The sequence below is a fragment of the Cyanistes caeruleus genome, chromosome Z, assembly GCF_971803275.1.
Source record: "Cyanistes caeruleus chromosome Z, bCyaCae1.hap1.1, whole genome shotgun sequence".
Lineage (NCBI taxonomy): Eukaryota > Metazoa > Chordata > Aves > Passeriformes > Paridae > Cyanistes > Cyanistes caeruleus.
The window spans coordinates 39,565,187-39,592,909 of record NC_141732.1 but is presented as its reverse complement, the minus strand read 5'-3'; the positions used below and the strand labels follow the sequence as shown (position 1 = coordinate 39,592,909).

General features: G+C 38.8%; 2 long non-coding RNA genes across 6 annotated transcripts; one reads left to right on the top strand and one right to left on the bottom strand.

Moving 5' to 3' along the window:
* Positions 1 to 1,121: 1,121 nt before the first annotated feature.
* Positions 1,122 to 20,464, bottom strand: LOC111941724 (uncharacterized). Its single transcript, XR_015280210.1, has 6 exons — positions 15,079 to 20,464; positions 14,396 to 14,975; positions 12,143 to 12,273; positions 11,780 to 11,919; positions 10,750 to 10,903; positions 1,122 to 3,750 (listed from the first exon to the last, which is right to left on the bottom strand). It is a non-coding gene; the product is annotated as an uncharacterized LOC111941724 (long non-coding RNA).
* Positions 14,509 to 22,705, top strand: LOC147648373 (uncharacterized). 5 transcript variants are annotated; one of them, XR_015280208.1, is made up of 6 exons: positions 14,509 to 14,928; positions 15,355 to 15,394; positions 16,468 to 16,593; positions 18,395 to 20,934; positions 21,065 to 21,177; positions 21,288 to 21,877. It is a non-coding gene; the product is annotated as an uncharacterized LOC147648373 (long non-coding RNA). The 5 variants fall into 5 exon arrangements; XR_015280207.1 differs by having other exon boundaries at positions 14,511 to 14,928; positions 18,395 to 18,675; positions 21,288 to 22,705; XR_015280205.1 differs by lacking the exon at positions 16,468 to 16,593 and having other exon boundaries at positions 14,511 to 14,928; positions 18,395 to 18,675; positions 21,288 to 22,705.
* Positions 22,706 to 27,723: the final 5,018 nt, after the last annotated feature.

Here is a 27,723-nt window from a genome sequence, read left to right as displayed (position 1 = left end):
ATTCTATTTATTGTCCTTACAATCCTGCAAAAGTGTTTGGTGCTAAGAGAGTACAAACAGCATGTGACCCAGGCTGACATGGAGCACAAAGCTGTGGGAAATGAAATGGTTGTCTGGAGATGGGTCATCCTGGCTGCTGGAATTGTCTTTGGTTCGTGACACTTTAACTGGTATTGGCAGCACCACCTTTCTTCTCTCTACCAGTAGCAGCAGTCAGCTCCAGTGTCTCTGCCTGTGTTGTACCACAAGCCCTGGGACTTTTACCTGGGTGTCACAGCACTACCAGAGCTGTTGTTTTTGCCTAGGGCAAAGTACGTCTTCTCCAATAATCTCCACAGCCGTGGGCCTGGCAGTGTTGCTGTATCCATTAGAGGACTCATGAAAAACAATCATAGAAGTTAACTTAGATGTATATAAGACAAGTAATCAAAATTTCAATCCATCTTCCAGATTTATCTTCAGGAGTGCATATAAAATATAACAGTATCTCTAGTAATCTGTTGATAGGGTATATTTTCAAAAGGAAGGGGAAAAAAGTCTAAAATCTCCCCACCTGAACTCACCAGGACTGGTATCATACTGGTGTAATACTGGTGTTATTCTTCTGGTGATACAAGTGAACAGGATGTGCAAGATCACTGTTGAAATGAAGTGATTCAAAAAGATTGGATAATACAAGATGAAAAGAGTTAACTGATTTAGAAATCCAACTAGAAGCAGTTCTGCCTAGAAACTAGATTTTCATTGCATGAAAATAAATTAATCTGATCTATAGGTGACAAGTTAATTTAAATATAGAATATGGGGTCTCTGAAAAATAGCTCACTTTCCCCTTCTTACAATTCAATCCAGCTTGAAGTTACAGATTCATTTATTGTATGTTTTCATCTCTTGTTACTGATGGCTTCCTGTTACATATTTTATTAAATAATCATCAGAGCTAAAAAAAATTCCTGCACATGATTAGATAAGATTAGATTAGATCTAATAGCATTTATTGTTTATCATCCTTGATCTTCTAAATAATTTTTAAAAATTGTAAAACCAATTTCCAAAACTTAAACTGAGGTATTACTTATTTTGGATAAAAGGAAATTGAGAGATGAATGCTCCCAGATTAGTTTATTTTTTACTTTGTTGTTTTTTTGTTTGTTTTTTTTTCACAGATTCACAAAGTTGGGTTTTGGCAAGGCCACATCATGCCACACTTGAATATGTTTTGTCTTGAATCAGGTACTCAAACATGCATGGAAAGCTTGTATTTCACCCAGTGATCACTTGCACAGTGGTCTGTGGTAATTTAGCAAGTACTTAGGACAGACTGTAATTATTTCAGCATTCTGGTTATTCTTTGGGACAGTAGCCAGTAAGCAGCATAAGGTGCTGAACAAAGAGCAGTATTGTTGCTCTTGGGGAGCATTCATTCAAGGCTAATAGACACAGAATGTAGAGCGATGCCTCCAAAAGCAAAACAGTTTGCAAGACACTGAACATAGTGCATTTCTTCCAAAGCTAGTTACAGTCTGTGTAGTTGTTCCTGCAGGTTGCAGAGCTCTGCTGGCTTGCAGAGCTGATCAGAAACAGTGCTTCTATCCCACAGGAATGTTGGTAGCTTCAAACCCAGTTGTTTCAAATCCAATTGTTTAGAGATAAAAACAACAACAAAATCAAACCAAGCCAAATCAAAACCTGAAAATGCTGGAAAGTGTAGGTCCTATTTTCACAGCTTTAAAGTTTCTAACCTTTATTTTTTTTTTTTTTTTCCCCAGTCTTGACCATTAATACTCGGCCTTCTGTTTCCTAATTTTGGATGATACAGATCATAACAAATTTCTAGTCATGAGGACCTCCATGCCACTCTAATAAGAATAAAAGAGACTGTCATGCAGCTAGGCGTGAAGATACTAATCCTGGCCCAGCTGGTCACAGTTCAAGAGGCCAAAACAATGTCTAAGGCTGAAGGGCTGAGCGCCTGCTTTGGATTAAGAAAATGGATCTGTGAGTGCCCCATACAAGCCAAGGAGAAACAGTAAGGAACAATCTGACATGAAGAAAGCAGTGGTGATGAGGACAGTGAGCATCTAGAATAAGTTAGAAGTGATGTCTGGCCATTCCCGGTGTCTACTTCCATGCTTAATCTCAAACATTGTAAAGATTCTCAAATGCGGTGGGGTTTTTAAATGAGAAATGCAACAGTCCATGATGGTATAAAGTAGTTTTCCCCACAAGACAAAGGACGAGGCAAACATATGCCTCTTTTTCCTATCTCAGACAAAATATGTCTGTTTTCCTAATGGGGCCCCAGGAAGTACAAACACAGTTCAGAGCTGCCAGTCACTACCTTCTGCAGGGCAATTTCAGCAAGAACTATCAACAGAACTGCCTTTGCTCTGCATCTCTCTGTCTACCACCTGCCTGCAAACTCATTCTTTCTTAAAAACACTTATAGATTTGCTACTGAAAGGAGGAAAAAAATCAAAACTTTCATTTGATGAGGAATTTCAAGTAAGAATCCCCATGTCTGCATCACCAACCCTGGATTCCTGCATGTACTGTGCGGAATAACATGTGTCAAGTGATAGTAAGGCTCAGAGCAGGGTATGGCTAGCACTTGGGGGAGATTTAATTTATTGTTCAGTGGAACGAATGCTATTGTGCAGTGACAGCTGGTGCACTGAATGCCACGCAGTGACTGCCTGACTGACTTGTAACAATAATATGCAGAGAGGCTTGCACATCAGGCTGTCTTGGAGGGAATGCAGAGGAGAGGCATCTAAGAAAAGCAGGCTCCACTATGTTTGCTAGTTCAGGCCTGGCTTATGAACCACTTGTTCCAATGCTGAACTGCCAGGTACATTGTGAAAAAGTGACATATCCATGTCCTTGAGTGGAGCAGACTTTAGTTTTACTTCTGTTTTCTTCCAGTAGATGTTTCTCTCCTCTCACTGGACAAACTGCTGAAGCAGAGAATATGAATCAGCAAAATGAGTGCATGCCTCAGGCCTGCAAAATGGTAGACAAGTTTATGCTTGAAATGCTTTTCCATAGAGATATTTTTGCTACCTAAATGCTGGTATCTGGAATATTTAGGTATCAGAAAGCTACTATTTTTCTTTATACAGTTTGTAAAAGGCTTAATCCTGGGCATGTTTTCCTTATACATAACAGGTTTTTGTACAAGGCCATGATGAGATAAACCTGACATCTGCAGAGATTCAGATAAGTTTACTTCTCAATGGTGATACCTAACAAAGTTGAAAACCCCGAGTCTGGGATGTAAGTTACATTCCTTCTGAGTGGACAAAGATAGAGTACATACAGTATGTTTCAAAGCAAAACTGATAAAACAATTCCCATGCCCTCATTTTCCACAAATTGACTTACTTTTGGGCAGATAAACAGGTATATGTCTGATTTAGAGGTGATGCAGAGTGCTGGGATAATGAACTTAATAATATTTCTCAGAAGTTGTCAAATAACCAGGGCCGTAAAAGTCCTTGTGGTAGGTGAGGGGAATCAGGACCTGTGGCTGCACCACTGGAAGGTCTGGCAACACTGTTTCCACCTTCCTGCCATATGGGGCAAAAGAAGTTATTTGTTCTGATCTGCAATGAAGCTCTTGTAGGAAGACTGCGCTGCAGCCAGCTCTCCAGCTTGAGCAGGGAAGGCACACAAGTGTGGCTGTAGCTCCGTGCTCTGCTCCTCCCTCTCTCACTTCTGGGGAACAGTGGTGACTTTTCATCTCCTGTACTGAATAAAAATAAGGTGCAGAATGGTCTGAAAAAGGCAGCAGCCAGGGAATTGAATAGTGAACCTTTCCAAGCTTCATTTTGATCACCAAGTAGCTGCTGGGAACTGTACTGGAGGAAGAGGGAATGCAGAGCACTTAAAGGAAGAGCATCACATATTTGGCAGATGTATTTGTTTGCAAATAGTAATAGGTGCTTTTGAAGAATTCATCTGAACACCAACCACCTTATATGCCTTTGGGGGCTACTGTGAGTTACCTCACTGCATGCTCTGATTTAGCTTTAAGAAAAGTTTGGTTATTCTAAATCTCAGCAGTTTCCACTGTTCAGTGTCAAAAGAATCATTGATTTATTTTTTATTTTTTATTTTTTTCAGCTAGTGGAAGGCATTGAGTGGCACTTTGCTGCTTGCATATGCCCAGAAAAGTTGTTGCATTGTTTTAAGTAGCCAAGGAAACCATCCTCAAAACAAACAGGAATAATTCAGAGCTCCTCCCCCATGTCTGCCAGCTGCACTTGCCTTGCCTACAGATAATTCTTCCCTATTTCCTCTATTCCGGACTTTCATTTTGCAAAACACACAGGCTTTGAATCTGCCTCACTTACAGACTTAACAGAATTGTCAGAATTTGCAGAAATTTGGTTCATTATGAAATCAACTGTGCTAAAGAATCACTAAAAAGAGCCATAATAAGAGCCTCACCATGACAAATGTGGCACAACTTCCAAAAGGAAAGTGATTTTACCTTGATACTATAATATGCAGCAAAAGTTTTCCTAATATGAAAAGAAAGTTAACTTTTTGTATTCTGCATAGTTTTAGCATTCTGCAAACAAGTGGTGTCAATTATTTTTATAAGGAGCTGTGAGCATTTCACACATGCACATATTTCTCTTGATGAACTGTAAATTTTGGTAACATAATTTCTATATAGTTCAATTATTATCTGTTTGTTATACACTTCTCATTGCTGAGGGTTTTTTAAGTGACTACTGAAAATCCTTCAGGAGAGGTATATTTTCTGTCCAGCTAAACCCACACTGATCAACATCAAGAAGATATCTCAGAAAAAGTCTTTTAATGGGCTTGGCTCTTCCATTCTTCCATCTGAGATGCCATCTTATCCTACACCTTTTGTCATACATCATTCAGCTACAACATGTAAATGAGAAAGAATATCACACTAGAGAAAGTTAAACATATGTAGATGGAAATTCAGAAGAAAATATTTCCAAGGATAGTGCACAATGTACTATGATTAGTATTGCTGACAATTTGACAGATTATACAGATCTGCGCACATCAGGGTAGGTATCAGTAAAAAAATATTATTATAAAATCAATTTCCCCTTCCTCTCCATGCATATCAGAAGTAGAGCCTTTTGACATTTGTTACTCTACTTACTGAGGAGAGCAATTTTGGGAATAATTTTTAGATAATGTAGGCAATTTGGCCTTTTTAGCAGAGATAGACATAGTATAATCCAGGACTCCAGGTTTCCTTTCCAAAACCTCCTCTAAGTTGTTTACAGAGCAGAGAGCAAAAACTGGTGTTGGCAACGCCTGAAGGCAATCTGCTGGCTACAAAAGAAAGGATCAATGTTTAATGTGCATGCAGCAGCAAAAGGTATTGCCCGTTCCTTATGCCATGAAGCTCTACCAGCTGCCTTCCAGCTCATGCAGGGTGGCACTGCAACTGAGCTCCGTGCTGGTGGATGCAGTGTGGCTGCAATGGCCTGTGTGTTTTTTTACTTCCGAATCCCTTCTGGCAGCCCTGGCTGGCTAACATGGCTGCAGTAAAGGGGCTTGGCACTTGGATCACCCTTCTTTGGTGCTTTTGTCTGCTTCACATTTCCGTTTTCAGCTATTGGATGTTGTCAGCCTATGTTGGTAGAGTTCCTCACTAACACACTTCCCACACCACCCTGAGATCCCCACTACTTTGCATTATATTAGTATTACTACAGACCATGATCTGTGAGCCAAGTTGAGAAGAATATTGAGCCTTGTAGAAATAAAATATATTGCTACAGAAAAAATGTTTTACCTAAATCCTGTCCAAAATCTTAAGAGAGAAGAAGTTTTGCACTGCTTTTTGCCCTTTAGAATTAATGAGAACAGATGTGTCCACATTACTGACTGGTGACTCAGTCATGCTTTGTGTTCAGGGTGAAAGCAAAAGGCTTGAGACAGGATCTTTTTAATCTATGTTTGCTCATCTCTATGTTCATTTGCAAGTTATTTGTTAAATGATCATGAAAAATTTAATTTAATGTGGATTTTTAAATTTTCATAGTGATTTAGTCATGAAACTGCAAGTGATACTCTGAAAATTTTCACAAACTGAGAGATGATAAAAAATTTAGACCAAACTGAGCATTCTGAATAATTTTCTTGCTCTATTCTGTACTGATTGTTAATCAAGCATATTTTATTGATTTTTACTTGTTGTCAAATTTCTGAATATTTTCAGTGTGGGGGCCTGTGCACATGTGTATGTCTTCCCTTTTTTCTCACTTCAGTCTGAAGCACAGTGATGTGCCTGACCAAAGCCCTGCCTTCCTGCCCATATTTCCCCTCTTGGGCAGCAGGATGACCCAGAATAACTCTGGTCCTCATGCTGGAGCTGGGACTGATGGCAGTGGTGGGGGGATCCTAGGCACAGAAGTAAGTTAGGGATCACACTTCCTGCATTCTCTCATGAAGTGTCCCACAAACTCCTAGGAGTGCCAAGATCTGTGAAAATTATTATTGAGTTGAAAGGGCAGTATTTTGGAAAGGACACACATGCTGCATTGCCAGACACAGATCAGGAGTGTTGTATCTCCTATTAACATTTGTTAATGTTTAGATTTGTCTGTTAGAAATATTTCACAATGTTTCTTGGAGGCCTCTGTGTCTGCAGCACTTTGGTCTTAGATGCCCTAAGATTGCTGCCTTGTGAATGCCCTATCCCTCCATCATTTACCAATAACTTAGGGAGAAGACTTTCCAGGATTTGCAGAACAGTGCTCCATGGCCTTTATAAGTCTTACACTGACTTTAGGACCTAGACTTTGAGTTTGTTTATTTCAATACACAATATAAGCTGGTGGCTGGGTTTTGCTGAAGGCTTTTGTATCCTGTGCAGAAGCTTGTAGATAGCTGAGGAAATCTGAGCTGGGAATATCATTGGCAGTGCCTTTTACTGATATTGAAAAGCAGTAGGGTTATCTCACTAACACAGAGCTCAGATATGCCAGGGACTCTGTGAAAACTGGGATTCCTCATTTGAAAAGTTTAGTAGTATAATACCTATACCGTAAGATTAATTTTGGAGACTAGAGTGCACTAGATGCACACAAAGTGGAGAGATAAACATTTTGGATATTTATGGATGTAGACATAGATATTACCTCAGGGGAACTCAGTGATACCCTACTTTCTGATTCACATTTTATACTTACATCAGCTAATCTGTGAAATTACTTTGGCTTTCTTTCAGCTAACAGTCTCTTTGCCACTGACAGGCACGGATACAGAGGTTTAAGTAACTCACTGCAAATGAATACTCTTCAGTTATGCATATGAACTAAGAGCAAAAATATGAGAGAAATCATAAACCACTGAGTGTGCACACAGGGAAAATAATATTTCATTTTATTAACAGAATTTTCTCCCTGTCCTGTGTCAAAGAAATGAAATGTATGTTACTATTGGAGCTTTGCTGCCTTCTAGTGGCAGAAAGTTTATTATGGGTTTGTATTGAAAGGGTTGTATAACTGGTTTGGTTCTGGGATTAAGATACATTTCTTCTGTGGAGATCTTTGTGATTATAGTGTACACCAGCACTGATTTTTCTTTAAATATTTGATTTAAAGAGAACAATGCAGGAAACCTGACATTTCTTCACCAAGTTTTCCCAGAATGTATGCAATTTCATGGTTGTTGTTGCTGCTGTTGTTGCTGTTTTGTGGTTTTGGGTTTTTTTTTTCTTTTTCTTGTGTTGCTTTTTTGTGGGGTTTTAAAGTGTAGACAAGAAGGGTTCAACACTCTCATTGAGAGAAGGAAGGCGAGGTAAAGTAAGAGAGTGTCAGATCTCTGAGATACTGAGCATCTGTGAGTATTCCTGGATTAGTAGTCCTCAGCACTTAGCCTGTGTGTTTACTTAGCCCTTCCAGGAGTCACACTCAATATTTGGGATGCTACCTTCCAAAAACTGAGCACTGGAAACTCAAAGGACGATCCCTATAGGTGCATCTGTACATGATCTATATCAAGAGACACAGTTAAATAAGTAGGAGACTCTGAGCACATGATACCATTAATAATTTAAATAATGTTTAACTGTGAATCTAGACTATTTTCTCTAGTGTCACAAATTTGAGAATGTAATGAGTGAAAGAAAAAAAACCTGTCCTGTTCCATTTTTACCTTTTATCTTTCTCCTGGTACAGTCATAATATTCATCTTGCTGTACAGATTAAAAGGGACATTCCATTGCATCCTAGTAGTTTTATTCCACAGAAGCATAAAAATATCAGTAAGAAACTAAAATGTGAAATCTACACACAACCTTTACAAACAGGCAAAGAAAGATAACACTTCAGGGAGATGTGTAATTTGCTGGTATTCAGTAAAGCAGGAAATTGCAAAGCATAAGAAGGATCACTGAACTTTTTTTTCTTTTTATTGTATTTACTGAATAGTTACTCTTTTCCTGTGAGAACCTTACAGATAGAAGAAATCAAGGCCTGGATAGATTTTTATGTCAGATAGTGTGTTATTCATAAAGAAGGGATTTCCTCTGTTATAGGTCACTGAAGGATGAAATGATGCTAAAGTACATGATGCTAATATATTTTCTGACTCCTAATAAAAGTAATTTAGTAACTGATTTCAAGATGGCCTCCTACCATGGCATGACCACTTCTCAATCCTTATCCCAATCACATCTTAAGACATTCAGGTCTCTTCTGGGCAATCTTACTTTTCATGATGGCTGGCTCAACATCTTTAGGGTTTGAATCCTAATACTGTTCCATCTTTCTGGTTACTTACTGGTTTTTGTTGGAGGCAAATACTTTCCTACGCCAAAAATCAAGGTGTTAAGCTTGAGGAGTGACAAATGATGAGGAAGAGTGAGTAGGTAGAAGAAAAACAAGTATCTTGCCCTGAAACTGATAAGGATGCAGCATTTTGGTGCTTTTTGTATGTTCTGAGGTATAAATCTCTGTGGGAATTTAAGTTCCAAGGGAAAAAAACCCCTCATGTTAAGTATGCAGGAAAGATGAGACGTCTATTAAGGTGTTCGTATGCCTGAAGAAACTGTTGGGCTGTAATGGACATTTGTCCCTTTAAAAAAAACCAGTGCTGTACGTTGTAGGGCACCTTGTCCTATGGTTTCCTGATATTTAGGGAATAAGCTGCAGTGAAGTCATTCATGTCACATAGATATTTTAGGAACCCAGAGAAAACACTTTTTTAACAAGCTGGAGAAAACTGGAGCAGTACTTTGGAAGGAGGGTCTTATCACCAATGATGAATCCCTCAGAATATTTACTTCTTTCTACCAAAATCAAAACATAGTAATTTTGTTGATTAGGACTTTACTAATCTGAATACATTGCTGTTTACAGAAAATATTTCCTAGTAATTATCATGCTAAAAGCTCATATAGCTTGCAGAAAACATCCATTTTCTTTCTCTTTTTCTAAAAGCTGTACTAACTTCATCAATGCTGTAGGAGGATCACTACTTCTCAGCTGATATTTTCTCAGTAGTGATTTTTCTCAAGCTAGTCTTTGAAATATTGCTGACTGAATAATGTGTGATTCAGATTCCCAGAAAAAATAAAGTGTCTTCCCAGCAATAATTACATTTCTAGGTACTGACATGCACTGCAGAACTGTTGTGAGATCATGAGCTCAGGAAATGCAGTGTCTGCTCAGTACTGCATTTTCCAGCCACCGTGATTTCTGATCTCTATTCTCAGCCTTCACTATAGCTCAGCAATTTGACATTTCTGTCTATACTTCCAGACATGCCTTTTTAACACCTTCAAAATCTCTGTGTTTTGATTGACGGAAAATATATATATTGTGTTGATATTTCAATGCTGAACATATAGCTGAATTTTTTTTTTTTTTCTTCACGTCTTGTCCACTCCTCTTCTTACAGTAGATTTTGTTTTTCCAGTGCTTACTGTATTATGGAAGTGCATTTTTCCTAGCTAAAAAGTGTTTTAAATATTTTTCCAATCCGAAGGGACAGAAACCCTACTGTAAAAGTATCTGCCATATAAATAGTGGTTAACTTTGTGCATTCCTTTGTTTTTAATGCAACACTGAAACAATTCTTAGTAAGTCACTTGACAACCTGCTGGCAAAGTAAAGCTCTTTGGCAGGCAGCCAACAGAGCAAGACGTCAAAGGCTCTCTTTGGCCAACTACTCTGTACTTTTTAATCAACGCATCTCAAGATTTAGGCTATTCTATCAGACACCCTGGCTGTGCAGGAGGGACCCAGAAGTAATACAGAGCTTCTGTGTAGAAATATTGGGAAGGGAAAACTCCAGTGGCCATCAAGACTGGAGACACTGTCTGTGAAATCAGGAAAAGAAGAACTTGGCAGCCATTTAGAAGTTTTAGCTTGTACAGGAAATACCCTGAAGTCCTACGCAATTCATTTTAACTTCTTCAAAAACTTTACTGTTCATTTTTTTTTTTTTTTTTTTTTTCCCAGACAAAAAATTAAGAAATTAGCTGAAATGGACATTTCTGCATAAGATATTAATGGGAATGTTTATGCAGGAGTGAAACAACTGAAAAGAACATTTCAAGAATTTTAGTTTTCAATAACATTTTCAGACTTTCTTTAAAAGCAAAGAAATTAAAACAACAAAAAAACAAACCAAAAACCCAAACAAGTCCCAGATTCAACCAACCAACAAAATCCATCACACAACCACACACAAACCCCCCCAAAAGCCCAAAACCCACAAACCAAAAAATATACAAACCCTGAAAACATTACATTTCTGTAATGTAATTCACTAGCAGTGCTATGCATCACCCTTCCAGCCACAGCCACAGCTGGAAACTACAAAAACTGAGACATGGCAGGTTGGTTCTCTTTCCCAGATCTTGGGTGGCTCCATCAAACTGCTGGTGACCCTATGTAAGAGGATTCAGAAAATCTGAAAATAGATTCATAATTTGGATAAGTATCAGAGCCTAATTTGGAAACAATTCCTCTGAATAGGCTCTTTTTTGCTACAGACATGAAAGATTTTGCTCCCTTACTTCAGTGAATCAAGGTACTCTTTTGTCACCTTACTCATTCTAAGCCTGTTCAGTTTTTCTTTTCCTACTGCCTGAAATTGTGCACAGAACTGCGAATGTAAAACTACATTTCCTGTGGAAATACAGAGAAGGTGGCAGACTTGCCACCATCTTTCCTTCCCACTGCTTTAGTATTACTTTCAATTATTTATGCTAACTTATGACTACAACTTTGGCTGTAGAAAATGTGAGTAATTTTATTTTTTACCTGTTCTTATATAATTCCAATATATAAATTATTTTCTTTCCTTAATACTTAATTCATCAAAGGAAAGAAAAGGCAGTAAGCTGTACCTTTCCACAGCTCAAGCAAAGTTCTTGGCAGAACTGATGTTGCAGGTATATCATGCTGCTGCAGCTCGGGCACTAATCCTGACAGATTTGGAGACTCCAGTTTGTTTGTGAGCTCATCCTGTGTCAAGTTATGCTGTTAAGCCTTCCCCAAAATCTGTTTTTTCTTCCTTTCTTAGCAGTTCTCTCTTGTTGCACAGCTTTGCTTATTCTGCATGTTATTTCTGTGAGATAGTAGGACTGTGCTGAGATGCACTGGCTGCATCTCATACAGTGACATAGAGGAGAAGGTGAAGAGCACAAAGCCGAAGTCTTTGACTAGTCTAGGTTTTCTGCCTGCAGCATGAAGGGTAAGCACTGAAGGTAAAACACAGGGTAAACCCTGATTGCACAGTCTGACATTTTTACAATACTCACCTCTGATTTGTACTTTGTTTTTGCTTGATAGAACCTTGTGTCAAGTGTCTGGCATATATTCCAATTCCAAAGAGGTGGCCTAATGTTTCTTGTTAACAGTGTTGTTCTGGCTAATGGTGGCTTCCGTTTCTTGTCTGCCTCTTGAAGAATATGCAGAAAAATGAATACTTATTGCTGATAGAAATCTTTTCTGTATTAAGTTGTTTTTGCTTATAAAGAATTGGCTCTCCTGGAGCTGACACCAAGAAATTAGTAGGGTAAGTGGGTTGCTAAGTATAAGAACATCTGGCACTGCTTTTCATAAAATTTCCATATCAAGTATGTTCCTGTATGGCAGACAAGCTGACAAGTGTCAGTACCTACCAAGTCTGCTCTGGTTGTCAAGCTCCACTGGAATGCTTCTGATTTTCTGTAGAGATTGAGTTCTTCCACTGCCATCCAGACCAGAAATGTCTTTCACTTCTTTATTCCTTTGAACCAAATTTTACAGTCAGCTTTGGATGAAAGGAAAAATGAGATGAAGGTCAGACTCACAAGACTGTATAGAAACTGAACTAGCATTGATTTCAGTAGGTTGAAGGTGCTCAGTACTTCTGTTACTCCAGTTTTAAATAACAGGTGGTTGCTTTGTTTATGGGGGGTGAACAATGGTCACAAGCAAAATTTTTACACCAGAAAGGCTAAACATATTTCACTAAAAAGATTGGAAAATTATGAGGAGAGTGCATTGATATACTGGACTGCACTCATTTGGTTTACAAAGGTCTGCTCTGAACTCCAGAGCCTCTGGCATTCCAATGACAGATAAAATTCTAGTTTTATGTTTACATTGTTTGGGTGCTGCCATGAGAAAATCGGTAAAGATTTGAGAATGGAAATTCATGTTTGTATTACTGGTAATGCTTTCTTAAAGAAAAATGTTTGACCATCATATTTTGAATTTCCTTAATCTCTTCTAAATAATTTCTCCATACCTGAGATATCTAAATACAGTTTCCTTTATTTGATGTCTTCAAAATCGCTGCAGGTGACAATGTTGCTATGTGATTGCCTATGAGACTTCAAATGAAAAGACTGTGGTTTTGTAAGAGAGTGAATAAAGATGTAGGAACCTATTGCCTCTGGCATGTATTACACTAAACTTTTCCCCTGACTTGTAGCTTGTTTATTCCCTTTGCTTCTTAAAAATGAAATAACAATTTGCTCTTAACAGAGCTTCCAGACCTAATGTTGTCCAAGGCAAGCCCCACATTGCCAGGTTGTAGGTGTGGATTTAGAGAAGGGGCTCCCTAAGCACAGTAGGAAAAGTTGCTGAATGGTTACATAATGGTCACACTTAGTGGTTGAATCTGCTGCCTTTCATCTTTGTTCAGCTCACCTCCTCTCCCAGATCCAGATAGGTTTGAACATTGCTGAAGGAAAAACTTCATGTAGCAGTTCTGAAGGTCTTTTGAAGTCAAATATTTATTTAAAGAATTAGGAAGAAAGCCACGACAAACAACAAAAAGGCCCAGAACTAGCATAAAATTCTAGCTTATTGCTAACGGCAGACTCAGAGTTTGCAGCAGTACCTACAAGTGTGACCATGGGTTGTGAACAGTGTTCATTTCCATTATCTCGCCAATTTCATTATCTCACTAATATGGTTTTGGTGTTTGGACCGAGAAAGACTGGTTTGCTGGTTCTACTATAAGAGAAATAGTTTGGAAGCTAGTGGGGTTCCCCCCTTCACTTCAAAAATGGTCAGCAAATGATATATAAATGACATTAATAGCTCCTTCTCGCATGGGTCTTTGTTTTTAAAGACTTTTCTTTTAACTGGCCATGTATTTGCCCAGTCTAGCCTTCTTCATTGACACAAAACTGCTAACATATTTATGTTTGCCTATGACAATTTATACATAGGTTCTGTTAGGTCCATGATCCCTGTGTTGCCAGTTCTCTATAGAGATAATATATAATTACATCAGTGCAGATGATGGACTTGGTAACAAATATCTTGGTGAGACATGTCCATGGGGGCAAATGTCATCATTCTCTAACTTGATATGGGGTTTTGTGCCGTAGCATGTCAGTCATTATTTGGATTCAATTAGAGGTAACTATTAAAATTTTGACCTGAAATACAAGAATAAACATTACTTTCCTACTTACTGTGTTTATTCTTTTTAGTGCTTGATTTTTTATTGCACTAAAATTTCACTTCACATAAAGGCTTGCTTGTCTTTATTCTGTGTTCAGAAGAGATACTTAACTAGAATTTAATTTATTACTTTTTCAGAATAGTACAACACAAACTTTCTTTTACTTATGGGTTAGCGAATCTTCAGTAATATCTCAAATAGCCAAATTTTAAGATTTAGTCCTTCCAGTGTTGGATTCTTTGGCCCAGGATATTATTTATCTTATTAGCCCTTGCCATTCACTCTGCTATGTATTGTGCTGAGCAAGGTGAACTCACTCATTAAGGGTATGAGAACATACGTGTTTGGCTTTGTATGAATCAAATATCTCCCTGAATCCCTTTGGAGGAAATCCAGAAAAAACCGTGCATTTTTCAGCTTACCGTCATTAACTTCTTAAAAATCTCACATTACAGAATAAGCTGACACTTACCTCAAGTCTGTATGCCCATATTTCTGCCTGCAGCATCTCCGCTGCTGGGTGGGCAAGGACTGCCAGCTGCATTTGCAAAAACTGCCCTGTGTGCGCGACTCCGGTAGATCCCAACACAGGGAATCTCCCGGTGCTGCTGTGAGCTAGTGTGATGTGCTGTGCTGGGGCAAGAGCTCCTTGCCAGCAGGCCTGTGTCAGGACCCTGGGCACCAAGCGGCGCCGGTGACTCGATCCCCGGCTCAGGCGCTGGGCAGGGGCCCAGCCGTGCCGGGTGCCCCGGTGCGACGTGTCTGCTTCCTTCACAGGCTACAAGAGCTCTCCGGTGCCGGGGCCATGGGGTTTCTGGCTGAGGCCGGAGGCGGGTGCGGCCCAGCACGGTGCTGCGGACGGGTCAGGGGGCAGCGAGGGCTGGGCGGGCACTGCTGCCAGGCCCCGAGCTGCTGCACCGGGAGGTGTCCGTCACTGCCCTCCGAGCCTTGCCGTCATTTTGTGTTAGAGCCACGGGGACGTCATTCTGTGAGGAGCACCCTGAGGTAATTTTGTGTTAGAGCCACGGGGACGTCATTCTGTGAGGAGCACCCTGAGGTCATTTTGTGCTAGAGCCACGGGGACGTCATTCTGTGAGGAGCACCCTGAGGTCATTTTGTGTTAGAGCCACGGGGACGTCATTCTGTGAGGAGCACCCTGATGCCATTTTGTGTTAGAGCCACGGGGTGTCAGCAGAGGTCCCGGCCCGTGGAGCTGCACGCCCCTGCCCGGGATGGCGGTGATGGTTCTCGCAGGAGTTTTGGGTGTCCCGTAGTTAAATGCTGCTGAGACCACGCGGCTGCAAGGCCGCGGTCTGTTAAAACGATTGCCGCAGCCAGACTGCTGCTCCTGCTCTGGGCGAATCTCAAATGTAGCATCAATTGCTGATTATTTATTTATTTGTTTATTGATTCTTTTTTTTTTCTATAAAGCATCAGCTCTCCGGAGAAATGGTCAGGATCCTGCCAGCAGGTATATTTTTTCTCTCTGTGAGTTACCCTGTTGCTCTTCCCTTCTCTCCCCTCTGACTTGGGTGGGCACCTGGCATCCAGCCAGGGTCAATCCACCACTCCTGAAAATGTGACAGTGTACGTGAACCAGACTGAATAATGCACTTCGGGGAAATGTTTTTACGAGTAACTAGAATGATTGTAAAGGTTATTTCTGAAGCTGCCTCTTTTTTTTTCTTAGGCATTTATTACTTAAAAAGGCAGAATGAGACAGCAGGTGTCACTGTAATAGCAGCAAAAGCAGGAAGAGCAAATCTGTATCTCTCTTACCACATGTTATTTTGTCTTTATACAATATTCATCAGAGAAGACGATCAAAGGCAGCTTGGTGCTTACCCTGGTCTCCTGACTGTAGATTTATCAAAAACGAGCTCAGCTTTTGTCAGTATTAAGAAGCATGAACAGGGTTTGGGAGCCTTTAACACTTAAAGGACACTATTATTTTCCTTGTGGACTAGCAAAGGGACAAGAAGAGGTATTACCTTTTGGAAGTACCCTTTTGTACTTTCTGATTTTTATGCAAACCTACAAATTTTCAGTAAAATTAAATTGAAAACACTAAGAAGTGATTATAAATTTTAAGTTTTGTATTTTGAACAGAGTGCCTAAGGCTAATAGTCCTATCTTTTTAATCAGACACCTAAATTGATGTGATATTCAGACTTAGTGGTCTCACTGGAGCTGTCTTGCCATTAAAACCTTGCCAGTGAGTCTCTCTTTTAGGCTCAACCATTCCACTTTAGTATTCATTAAGAGAAAAATCTGTCTCTGCTATATGACTCCTGCAGGGTAATGAATGCCACAGACTGCAGCTGAAAAGAGAACCTGCCTATGAAGGGAGTTTTGCAGTGGATTATAGTACTTACTGAAGCACAGATTAACCAGTAAACATAGAAAACAACTGAGGAAACTTCAGATTTCACATATCTTTAGCTTAAGAAGAGATTAAGTATGTCTAAATTGCTGTAAAGACTTGAGTGTGTAGAATGTTGCAAAATTGGATAACAATGAATAATCCTCTATTCTTTAATTTAGGTTAAAGTATAGGTCTGACCATCCTTGAGTTTCAAAACGCTCTCACTAATGTTGAGCTGAGGAAACCTTCAGGAATATGCCTCTTTTTCTGAAATTCAGATAGTGGCATAGCATGTAACCTGTCAAGTAAGTGTATTTGTTGTTTTATAAAAGTACTGCCCTGTCCTTACTACTCCAGTCTGTTCCAGCATGGTGTGTCTTGTGCTCTGAAGGCTTCTGTGTGAGACTAGTTTGCATTTCTACTACCCAGATTTCCATTTGGCTTTGTTTCCTTCAGCCATCTTGGAGGAAAATGTGAAAAAATTTCAAGAATTTTATCACTATGAAGAGAACAGAGAAAACTGGTAACCCAGGACCTAAACCCCCATAATCTTCACATTTCAAAGGGCATTTAATATGGTCTTGCAACTCAATACTGTGCTAGGAAATAAAACTCTTCCCAGTACATAGTGAAGGATATCAATGAACCTAGCAAAGAAACTAATCAATTGAAATCACAGACAACCTTTCCTAATATCCCTAAGCTTCCCGTCAGTAATATATATTCTTTATACAAATTAGCTGCTGAGAATTTCAGGAAAAAAGTAGTTTTATAACCAGAGCTGTATGAAATGGAGGACAGGGAAACCAGATTAAAAGAAATAGATAAATGTGAAAAGCAAAATTCATGCAAGATCTGAATTGACATAAATCATACCCTGAAGTTTAGAAGAGCTGAATTATTTTTTCATGCTGCTAGCCAAGACACAGCCTGAACCCGTGTGGGAGAAAGTGTTTTAACAGGGCTTGTAGTATCTCTGAGAGCATTTATTACCTGCTGTGTTACAGGGGATTTGGTTTAGAATTTAAATAGTTGAGACACATACAGGTGAAGATAGATACGGGTCAGTGACAAATACCAATTATAAAAGTGGTCTGAACAGCCACAGTTATTAAGTGTAGACTTCAAGCCACAATTTCAGTTCATTTTGATGCTGCAAAGAGTCTGCTACAAAGGAACAGACCTGGCTCATTATGAGGGTCCATATAATTTGTCTGTACTATTGCTGATCATAGGGACAGGATGGGATGAAAAAGATTACACGTCTGAAAGTATTTTTAAAAAGTATTTTAAAACTACTAATTAGATTAGAAGCTGCAAGTGACAAACACTGAGAAAAATTTGTGTGTGTGATAGTTCATTTGCATATAGGATCAAGGACTTCAACAGAAAATAGCACACTGCTGTGTTTCTCTCAGATTTTAGCTTTCTGTGTACTACTTTTTAACTTCTGATGTTTTTATATCCTTAAAACCTAACCTTCCTTTTAATAGAGTTGCCGTTAAATGGAGTTACCATTGGGATTTAGCTATTACTTGTCACATTTTTCAGAGGAACTTGGTTTTACTCCAGACATACCATCCAATCTCACCTTTCATAGTCAGGCAAGTTTTTATAAGCTGTTGCCTGCATTTTCTTGCTGAAGAGGTATTGTGTAGGCAATATCTGTTGTGTGCTTCAACAGACAGCCTAACACTACCTGAAATAAAGCTTGTCAGGGAAAAAAATGTGTTTTTCTGACAGCAACAAGGAAATATGGGTTAGAATAAAGAAATCTGTTGTGCTGTTCTAAATACAGTGAATGTTTTGCTGAAAATGAATACATTGAGGGGGAAGAAGTTGAGACATCATGTCATTTCCCCATTTTTAAAATAATGAAAAGGAGTTTATTTTTTTTTCATTTTTATTGGCTCAAATTATACAGGAAGCATCCTGGTTGCAACTAGCAAACACTTAATGAGCTTTGAGTCTAGATCATGCGTGGCTCAACTTAAACTGAGGTTCATGTTGATGGATAGGACACCAGAAGGCTTGTTAAGGATGGCCCCGAGATCATGGAGCAGTTTTATATTAAAGAGGCATCTTTGGATCTTATTTCTCTGGCAGAACAGCCAAGGAACTTTGATGGACCAGCTATGAAAATTTTCATGAAGCTATGAAAATTTCCAGGCTGAAACTCTGCAAGTAGTGACACAAGTCACACCAAACACTCAGCTGCAGAGTGAGAACCAGTGAAGGGAAGCAACAAATATCTGCCTAGACTCCCAGCACTGCTAGAATGTGAAGAGGAACACAGATAAGCATGTATTTTCACCATACTTTTTTGAAGAGAAGTATTTTGTTTTTCCCTGATTGCTCCATAATCACTCATCATGCATTTCTAACAGGTAATGTTTCTGCAGATACGTGTTTTGGCATCTTACTTAATATCCTCTCTTAAGCAGGAATTTGCTGAAACTGTGGTTTAAGACAGCTCTGCCCGTGAGAAAATACTTGAAAAGAAATTTGAGTACAATGAAAACTAAGGGCTTTCCCTTGCTGTGGAAGGGATTAAGTATAGGGAGTTGTGTGAGTGTGAGAGAACCAAATGTTTGCCAGTAACTATACAAGTTTGCTTCAGTATCACTGGTTGTGTAAGCATGGTATATCCTGTGGCAGCATAACATTAAGCCAAGGGTGCTTGTTGTTGTACAGAAAAATCTTTATTTCTGAGTGACCAGTTGATAAGGACATCTTCAGAATACAATCTGTCTCCTCCTTGGCCCAGTGTCCTTACACCCTTGAGTATATCCAAAGAAATGTAACTTTTCCTCTCCCTTAACACATGCATGGTATTTATCATAGTCTCCATGGATGGTAATGCATTATCTTAGTTTGCCATGGTTTACTTTTGCTTCCCCACTTTTTTCCTGCTAGAAATTCTGTGTAGAGATCATTGTGCAACCTACCAAATCCTTTAAAGCAACAGAAACCTACAGACTTTAAGACCAATTCATTAGTACATGGTGAGGTTAAAGAGAATGCAGCCTTCCAGAAGATTCTGAAGATTCTTCACAGTTCAGTAAACCTATCTGTGATGGTAATAAGAGAGAAATGTATGCAGAGATCTGTGGAAGAAGCATGAGACAATCATAGTGAATGCTTGAATATGGATACTTATGTGAAACTCTATAGTGTAAAATAGTTTGTGCAAATTACTATGTGTAACATACTTATTCTCAATATACCTGTAAACATGAATCCCTTTTGCTTCATCAAAAAATCATTGATTGAAGCTCTGCAAAAATCTGCAGAAATCTGCAAAAAATCTGCAAAAGTCTGCAAAAATGGAAAAGAAACGCTGGGGACCTAATAGTTCTGAGGTTTGTGCAAAAGTCTTCACTTTGATCTGCATCAAAGCTGCTGCTTCAAAGTTATTTCTAAGGGACAGAGACTGAAATTGGAAAAGGAATAGAAAGTAGTGCATGAGCCTAATGTATTATAGAGTCTCTGGTTTTTCTGACTGCTTGGTTTCTGTGCTGCAATGAATGCAAGATGACAAACAGGGAGTAAATGAACTGTAATTAAGTAGCAATGGTAGCAATGCATTTGATTTGGCTGTTTGTATTGTTTATCTCTTAGACAGTTTGCTATAGAATCTACCCAGAGAAATACTAGGAATATTCTCTTTGAGTAGAAAATGAAGAGAAATGGAGGAAAATGGGGAATAGTCAAGGAGGAAATATTAATCAAAACAGGAATCTATAATAAACATCAATGTTAGAATGTTTTTAATGTGATATGACATCTGGTGTTTATTTAATGTATGAACTCCAATGAAGACACAGTTCTTACCAAAAAGACTTCATAATATTAACATAATTTTATTCAGTGGGCTTAGTTGCTATGATTTAACTATTCTGTCTTCAGTTACAGGGTATTTATGTGTATGTAAACAAGATTCTGCTTTAGTCAGGTTTGATCTAAGTATAAGTACTTCTGAGGTTTCCTAAATAATTTGTAGACCTGTTGCCTAAAAAAAGAAGTACTAAGGAAGTGATATTAAGCTGCTTCTCTACCTGCCTGACTTGCCTTCCAACACTGCCTGACAAACTTGGGTGATTATTACAGCTGAGATGAAGGCCATCTGGATTGTGCTTCTGCCTTCTTATATAACACTTAAAAAAAAAAAAAAAAGGGTCTGCTGAAGTGTTCAGGCAGGAAACATTATCCCATTTCCTATGCAAATATCTCAGTTAAGTTTAGAGAAGTTCTGTGTCAAAATTTGCAATAAAAATTACAATATGAACAGAGTACAAATTTGAAAATTTTTTCTACTACCAAGAGAAAGTTTGTAGAAACTGATTTAAAGAATCAGCAGTATTTTGAAATTATGTTGTCCAATCATATTTCTAAAATTGGAGGTGCAGAAGACTATAAACAGAAAATTGCTTTCTTAAATACAGTAATTAGCCTACAGACTAATTCTGTGAGATGTATTCTATTATTTTTTGAAGAAATTCAGGCAGGTCAATATCTTTCTTCATTATTTTGTGCATGCAAAAAATTGATATAAGCTCATTTGTGAAGAAAAACAAGAGACATCCAGTTGACCTTTTGAATCCAGGACTATTAACTTTGTGGAAAATATATGGAAATTAATAAAGGTAAGGAATAAAAATACAGGAATTACTGTTTCCTTACGTATTTTACAAACTTTATTCTTCCAGAAAATTGAAGCTTTAAATTCAGAAAATGCTTATATTGATTCTCTGTTATTAATGTTTTCATGCCCAGCATAAATGGAAGAAAATAATTACAAGCTTCGTTGCCAAGAATGAACTTCTGCAGAATCTAGGAACAAAAATGGACCCTAACTTTGTGTCTATCTGAATACATATTTAAATATAGTAAGTAGTAAGACAAAGGTAAATCTCCCAGTTATTTTTAGTAGCTCTTTGTGATGAAGAGTAAGAAATGGCCTTTGTATCAATAAAATAACTGTGAGCTTTGCTTTCAGGTAACTGAAGAGAGGAATAGATTAGCACAGTCTCATCATTAGTCAAGGAACCATCATGAAAACCTGTCCCGGGATGACGTTATGATGCTTTTATCCCCAACTGTGTCTTCTATTTATGCTGGATATTAAATTCTGCACCTTTAAGACTGGCTCTGAGAGGGAAGTGGGGGGAAAGAAGAAGCATGCAGTTTGTGTCCAGAAATGGCACTCACTCCCCTGCATCCTGCTCCTGGACTGTGCTGTCTGCAGCATGGACAGACAGTGGGACTGAGCTCTCCTTTGCTGTTAGTTTTCAGCAAGCTGAGACAGAAAAGTTCCCCAGAGTTTTTTTTTTACTTTTTTTTCTTCAGTCTGTTCAAACCTGCTCTGGACTGAAAACCCAGCCAAACCCCAAGAGCTCACACCTGTGGCCCACCAGGGCCTGGGTCTCAGCACTTTCCAGCACTGGAGGGACTGATTAGAGACTGAGCAAACCAAGCTACACCACATGAAAAGGACTTTTTTGGATTTGCCATCTCATTGAACAATGAGAGGTTTTATTGTTTAATATTATTCAATTTATGTTAAATAAACATTTTTTTTCGCTTTTCTCCAAGGAAATCTTTTCCTGAACCTGTTGGGGGAGGGGCCACTTTAATTTGCTTTCTGGAGGGACCCCATTCAGAGGTTCTCTCCCAAATTTTCCCCAAACCAGGACACAGCCCTAGCAGTGTACTCAGCTCTGTGTTTTATAAAGAATGAGTGTAAAAGGGAATCAGGTTTGTGGTTTAAATGAGATACTTTGTGATAGATGTTTGCTTTTGTCTTTGTGAAAATGGATTCATCCTTATGGAAATATGTTTGAAATATAAAACATAAGTAAAGAAAGAAAAAAAATCACTTATATCGTTATCCTTTGAGAACCTTTTTCTTGTGAGACATTATTTTCATCAAGAAAATCCGCAGTTGTCTAGATGTTCAGATCATGCTTTGTATAAGTTGAGTAAAGACTCGAGACAAAAAAGAGCTTAACTCTTGAAAACTGCTTTCAGATCTCACTAAGGCCTCAAAAGTGAAACTTTTTTCATGAGTGATAAGTCCCTTTTCCAACTGCATGTGTTTACTCACATATAGGTATCACATAGTGTAATTTAGGGCATAAATTTGTCCTTCATCCTCAATCAAGTAATTCATTGTAAGAGTCATTTTTGCCTACCCTAAAATAATATCCAGGGAGTCCAAATACAATTCTCTATCTGTATTTGGGACTTCATTCTTTCTTGGCCTATGGTAGGTTTATGTTCTTCTTGATTTGCAATGTGATGTAAGTGTTATTAAATGAGTCTTGTTCTAGTAAAAGGTTTCTGTACACTGTATCTTTCTTTTTCATTAGCCAAAATAAAAACTAATAAAAATTAATTTTGGGAACTCATGAAAAAGCTTGACTTTTTAAAGACAGAGCAAATTCAGTGTTGTCCTATTTCATTTTTGTTTTGTCCTTTCCTTCTTTAAAAGTTAAGTGGTTGTTGACAAATGGCCTGAATTCAGCAGGTCATTTATCCATGAGTTTCTTCCTTATCCTGCCCTCTTGGTCGCTGTCATGGGTCAAGTGGTGATTGGTGACTTGTTGGGCCACAGCAACCACGTAGTGTTGGTTTTCAAACCTCTGGTGCTTTGTTTGCCCCCACCTTGCTCCCAGGATGGGCCAGGTACAGGCAAAAATGGTTAGAAAATCATGTTTATTAATGTGTCCTCAGCAAAGCTGTTTTCCCAAAATGGGTTCTTTCACCCCATGTGAAGAAGCCAATCCTCACACAGAGTCGAAGTATTTGCTTTATTTACAGTTTTGCAGAGAAAGGGTGTGGGGTGGCTAACCTGTAAAGACAGCAAGATGACTGTCACAACTTTTAATTGTTTTTATATGTTTTATCAAAGACAGTAATGTTCATTGTCTACAAGTTGTATGTTTTCTTATTAATTAGTGTTTTATATTCTATTGGATAAAGGATTCCCTTGCTTCTTATACTGATTAATCTGCATGCTCATATCTGGTGGCTTTCTTGGGTCAGTGGGCCATGAGTAAGTGGCTGTGATCTCCTCCTGTTAGAATTATCTTTTATCCAGACAGAGCTGATTTCAGCACAGTTGCTGAGTTGGCTTTATGAGTTTCTTCCTCATCTTGAGAGTGCTGCCTGTAAATTCTGCATTCATTGTTTTCACTATCAGTAAAGAGTACTTCTCCCCAAGCTTTGTCAACGTCACCTTAGGACACTGATGCATGTCCAAATCTAAACCTTATCTAGGTAATTGTACTGACAGTAGTTTATCTAACACTTGGACATCAACCCAGCCCTGTGTTGCTCCCTCAGGACACTGGGCAAGCTTCAGGCCAGCTGCCTTCTCCAGGGCCCAGCCTGGCACTGGCAGAGGGTAGTAATCTTCCAGATGTCCTGCCATGCAGGAGAACAAGAACAGTCTGCAGAGTCCACAGTGCCCACCTGAATCAGGAGGGCCATTGCTTGTTGAGAACCTGCTGCTCACTGAGGACACAGGCCTCCAGCTGGTGGGCAAGGGGTTGGGGGACCACAGGAGGGGTCCCACACTGGAGCAGAATAGGAAGAGAAAGAAGGAGCAGCAAAGACAACATGAGCTGACCACAACCCCCATTCCTGTCTATCTTTGGTGCTTAAAAAGAGGAGATAGAGAACTGGGACTGAGGTTGAGCCAGGGAAGAAAGGAGGGTTGGGTTTAAAATTAGGTTTTTATTCCTCATTATCCTTCTCTGATTCAATTTACTTGTGATGGTAATTGGTGAGTAACCCATTCCTGTTTTTATCTCAACACCCAAGCCTTTCATTGTATTTTCTCCCTCCTGCCCAGCTAAGGAGGGTGATAGAATGATAGAACAGTTTTGGTGGGCACTAGGTGTCCAGCCAGGGCCAACACACTACACTGTCCTTTGGTTTGATGTATAAATCCCATGCAGTAGCATTATTAATGAAAAGAATAGATAGCTATTTGTTTTGTTTTACACTTCATCTTGAATGCAAATCTCTCCTGTAGGATATAATTTTTGCTTATGATTGTGTGTCTATTCTTTTCCACTTCCACAGTTCTCCAGCAACAACCTTCAGTTGAAACAGAAAACTTAGTCCTACTGAGCTGTCCTCTTCTTTATCTTAGCTCATTTTAGGATCAGAATATAAATTTAATGGGTAGTTCAAGTGGTGTTAGTGAGTTAGTGTGTATCTGCATATTTGTTTTATTGTTGACTAAACTTAGTCACAGGACATTGCTAACAATCCAATATCTCCTTTGAAATATCAGAACATAGCAAGAATGTAAATGCATATGCTTGAATTTAAACATCTCTTAGAATATTTGACAGCAATATCTTTATATTCTGAAAAAGATGTTATTAAAATGTCAGTATTTGTTAGAACTACCCAGTGTAGTAAAGGCACTTATTTCTCATTTTTATTCATTCATTAGACATTTTGGGGCAGCCTGGGTACCTCAAAATAATGGGGGATCTGCTAAGAGTAGAAGAGTGGATAAGAAGAGTGTTGTCATGAGTGTTATTGTCGTCTGATAAAATTGTGAACAGGTTCCTTTGCACAGTGTGATGGATTTCGTTCTGCCAGATGACATAGCATCCTTTATCAATAAATATAAGTGCTCTGAATTACAAAAATAACAACTGGTTTCCCATCCTATATGAAAACCAAGAGACTAGTCCTCATTTTAGATATCTTTCTATTGTTATCCTTACTGTTCTCAGCAGCACACATATCAAAGTCTATCCCACAGATAAGTGAACTGAGGCTCAGACATGGAATTTATACAGTCATATTGTAATCTATTTATAGAGATGACTAAAGAGAAAAAGGATACAACCTGTTATTGGCAGTAATTTTTGGATTAGCAATTCAGTGATTATTTTAAGTTATTCCTTCTATTATATTGAAGTTCCAAGACAACAATCCCTCAAAAAGTGAGTTAGCTTTTTTCCTATTTGCAATAGAACTATCTTATCTAGAACACTGGAGAGAGCTGGAATCTTCCTTAGAGAAAATAAAATTTGACTTGTGTGATTTAATATTCCCTGATGTGTGCAGTCATTTGAATTTTCATACTAGTGAGACATTGTGCCATAAACCATGGCTGCCTTTAGACAAAAATATGCAGATTCAATCACTGATTGAGGCAATTTTCGTAGGTGAAGGTGCAGTATCTTAAAAGTCCTGTATCGCAGAACAGCTGATAAATGTGATACTGCAAGGTCAGCTGTTACTGATGTAATGCAGGTTTGATTGACTTTCCTTACAAAGAGTTCTTTTTGACAAGTATATTTCATTTGGGGTTTTTAACCTATAAACTACTGGGATGTGGGGGCTTTGGTGTTTTGGTGGAGGATGTGGGTTTACCCCTCTTTCTTCTGGAGAAGTAAGGGGGAAATTAAGTTTTCAATATGAAGAGAAAAAATGCTATTTGCTTCAGTAAGTATGGTTTGTAGGAAATAGCTATATGGGCAGGCAGATTCAGGAGTCATATCCTCCTGCTAATCATTCTTGTTCTTATTGTAGGATGGCTTACATTTAGGTGGTATGTGCACAGTAAGCCAGAGCTTTTGAGCTGTTGTATTGCTGTAGTATGGTCAAATTCAATTCCTGGATAGTAATTTGGACGAAGCTGTGTACTGTAGGTGTCCTGCACAGACAGTATTGAGGAAGGTATCGGAGGGTAGGAAGAAAGACACAGATCGAAACAGTGTGGTCTCTTTCCTCCCTCCTGCCATTTTAAACCCTCAGCATCTTTCAAGAGGTGCTCAGATAATATTTGGGATAATCATCCAGTGAGGATTCATTCAGTGTTTTTAATTGTAGTTCCTTTCAATAAACGCCCCTGCATTTACTACCAAGGCAGTGAGATCCTTTGGACTGCAGGGACTCCTTGCCATCAAGGTGTAAATGTTTCTAATTTGGGGAGTGATAGGAAAGGTTTTTGTTGCTGGGATGGAATGTATGGTGGTACAGTCCTGGGTACACAGATCCTTTCACACAGATAACTGACAGATTTCACTCCCTTGAGATGACTATTATGAAACTGGGCCTTATTTGATGGTGATATTTTCCTCCCACAAAAGTTATGTGGAGAATATATGGTCTGGATATTAGTGAAATAAAAGAATCAATGAAGAACTATGACAAAGTTCCATAAAACATACCCATAGGTGACTATCCTTTTTGTTTTGCTCTTTTGTTTTTAGCAAAGAGGCTAAATAAATTGGGAATGAGTTGTGTCCATCACCATGGGCATACACCACAGGCTTGGTGGAAAGGGTCCTGAGGGTCCTGGTTGATGCACTGAACATGAGCCAGGTGTGCCCAGGTGGCCAAGAAGGCCAATGGCATCCTGGCCTGTATCAGCAATAGTGTGGCCAGCAGGAGCAGGGCAGTGATTGTTCCCCTGTACTCGGCACTGGTGAGGCCTCACCTCGAATTCTGGGTTCAGCTCTGGGCCCCTAAATTCAAGGAGTACTTTGAGGAGCTGATGCACCTCCAGAGAAGGGCAATAGAGCTGGTGAAGGGTCCAGAAAGGGTGCAAAACCCATGTAGATGCTTGGGAACGTGATTAATGATGGTCCTGGTAGTGCTGGGTTAATGACTGGACTTGATCGTAAAGGTAGCAACCTAAGTTACCCTACGAATCTACATAGGGAAAGTAGGTTTGATTCCTTTGTCTGCACAGATAGATATTCTTCCAGAAATTAACTCCTAATGATATCCTAATTATGGTGTTCTGCATCAATTTCAGGGACAACTTTGCTTCTCCCAAAAAACACCTGATATTCATCCTGATGCGAGTCTGTATGCACCATGTTACAACTCACCTCTGAGTCAGGGCAGCTGAGGTTCTATTTAATGAATCCCTTGGGGCAGTTGCAGTGATGTGACAAGATGTATATACGAAGCAGGTTTATTTTTAAATCAATTTGGTTGCAATGGAAGGGAGGCATATAACTGATTTGATCCTTTCCATAAAAAAATATAATGAAGAAAATATACAAAGAAAAGAAAGACATGGAAAGAACAAGAGTAGACAGAGGAGAGGAAAGGTAGCACCAGACTAACAAAATTCACTCATAATGATAACTTGGAGTAAACTTGGTTGAGAATTACACTGCAGTTCATGGACATATAGTATTAGTAAAATAAAAACAAAACAAAACAAAACAAAAAAAACTAACAAAAAACCCCCAACAAACTTAAAAAAAATCACTCCAAACACAATGCAGAAAAAGAAATGACATACTTATTACCTTAATTTGTCTTATCACAGGAAAGCCATGAATTATGTAAGCGCAATTGAACCAATAAGCTTCTTTCCTACAGTGTTGTATCTGTGGGATGGCAGGGGTTTTCCTGTCCTGATGCATTTTATGTAACTTTTCCAG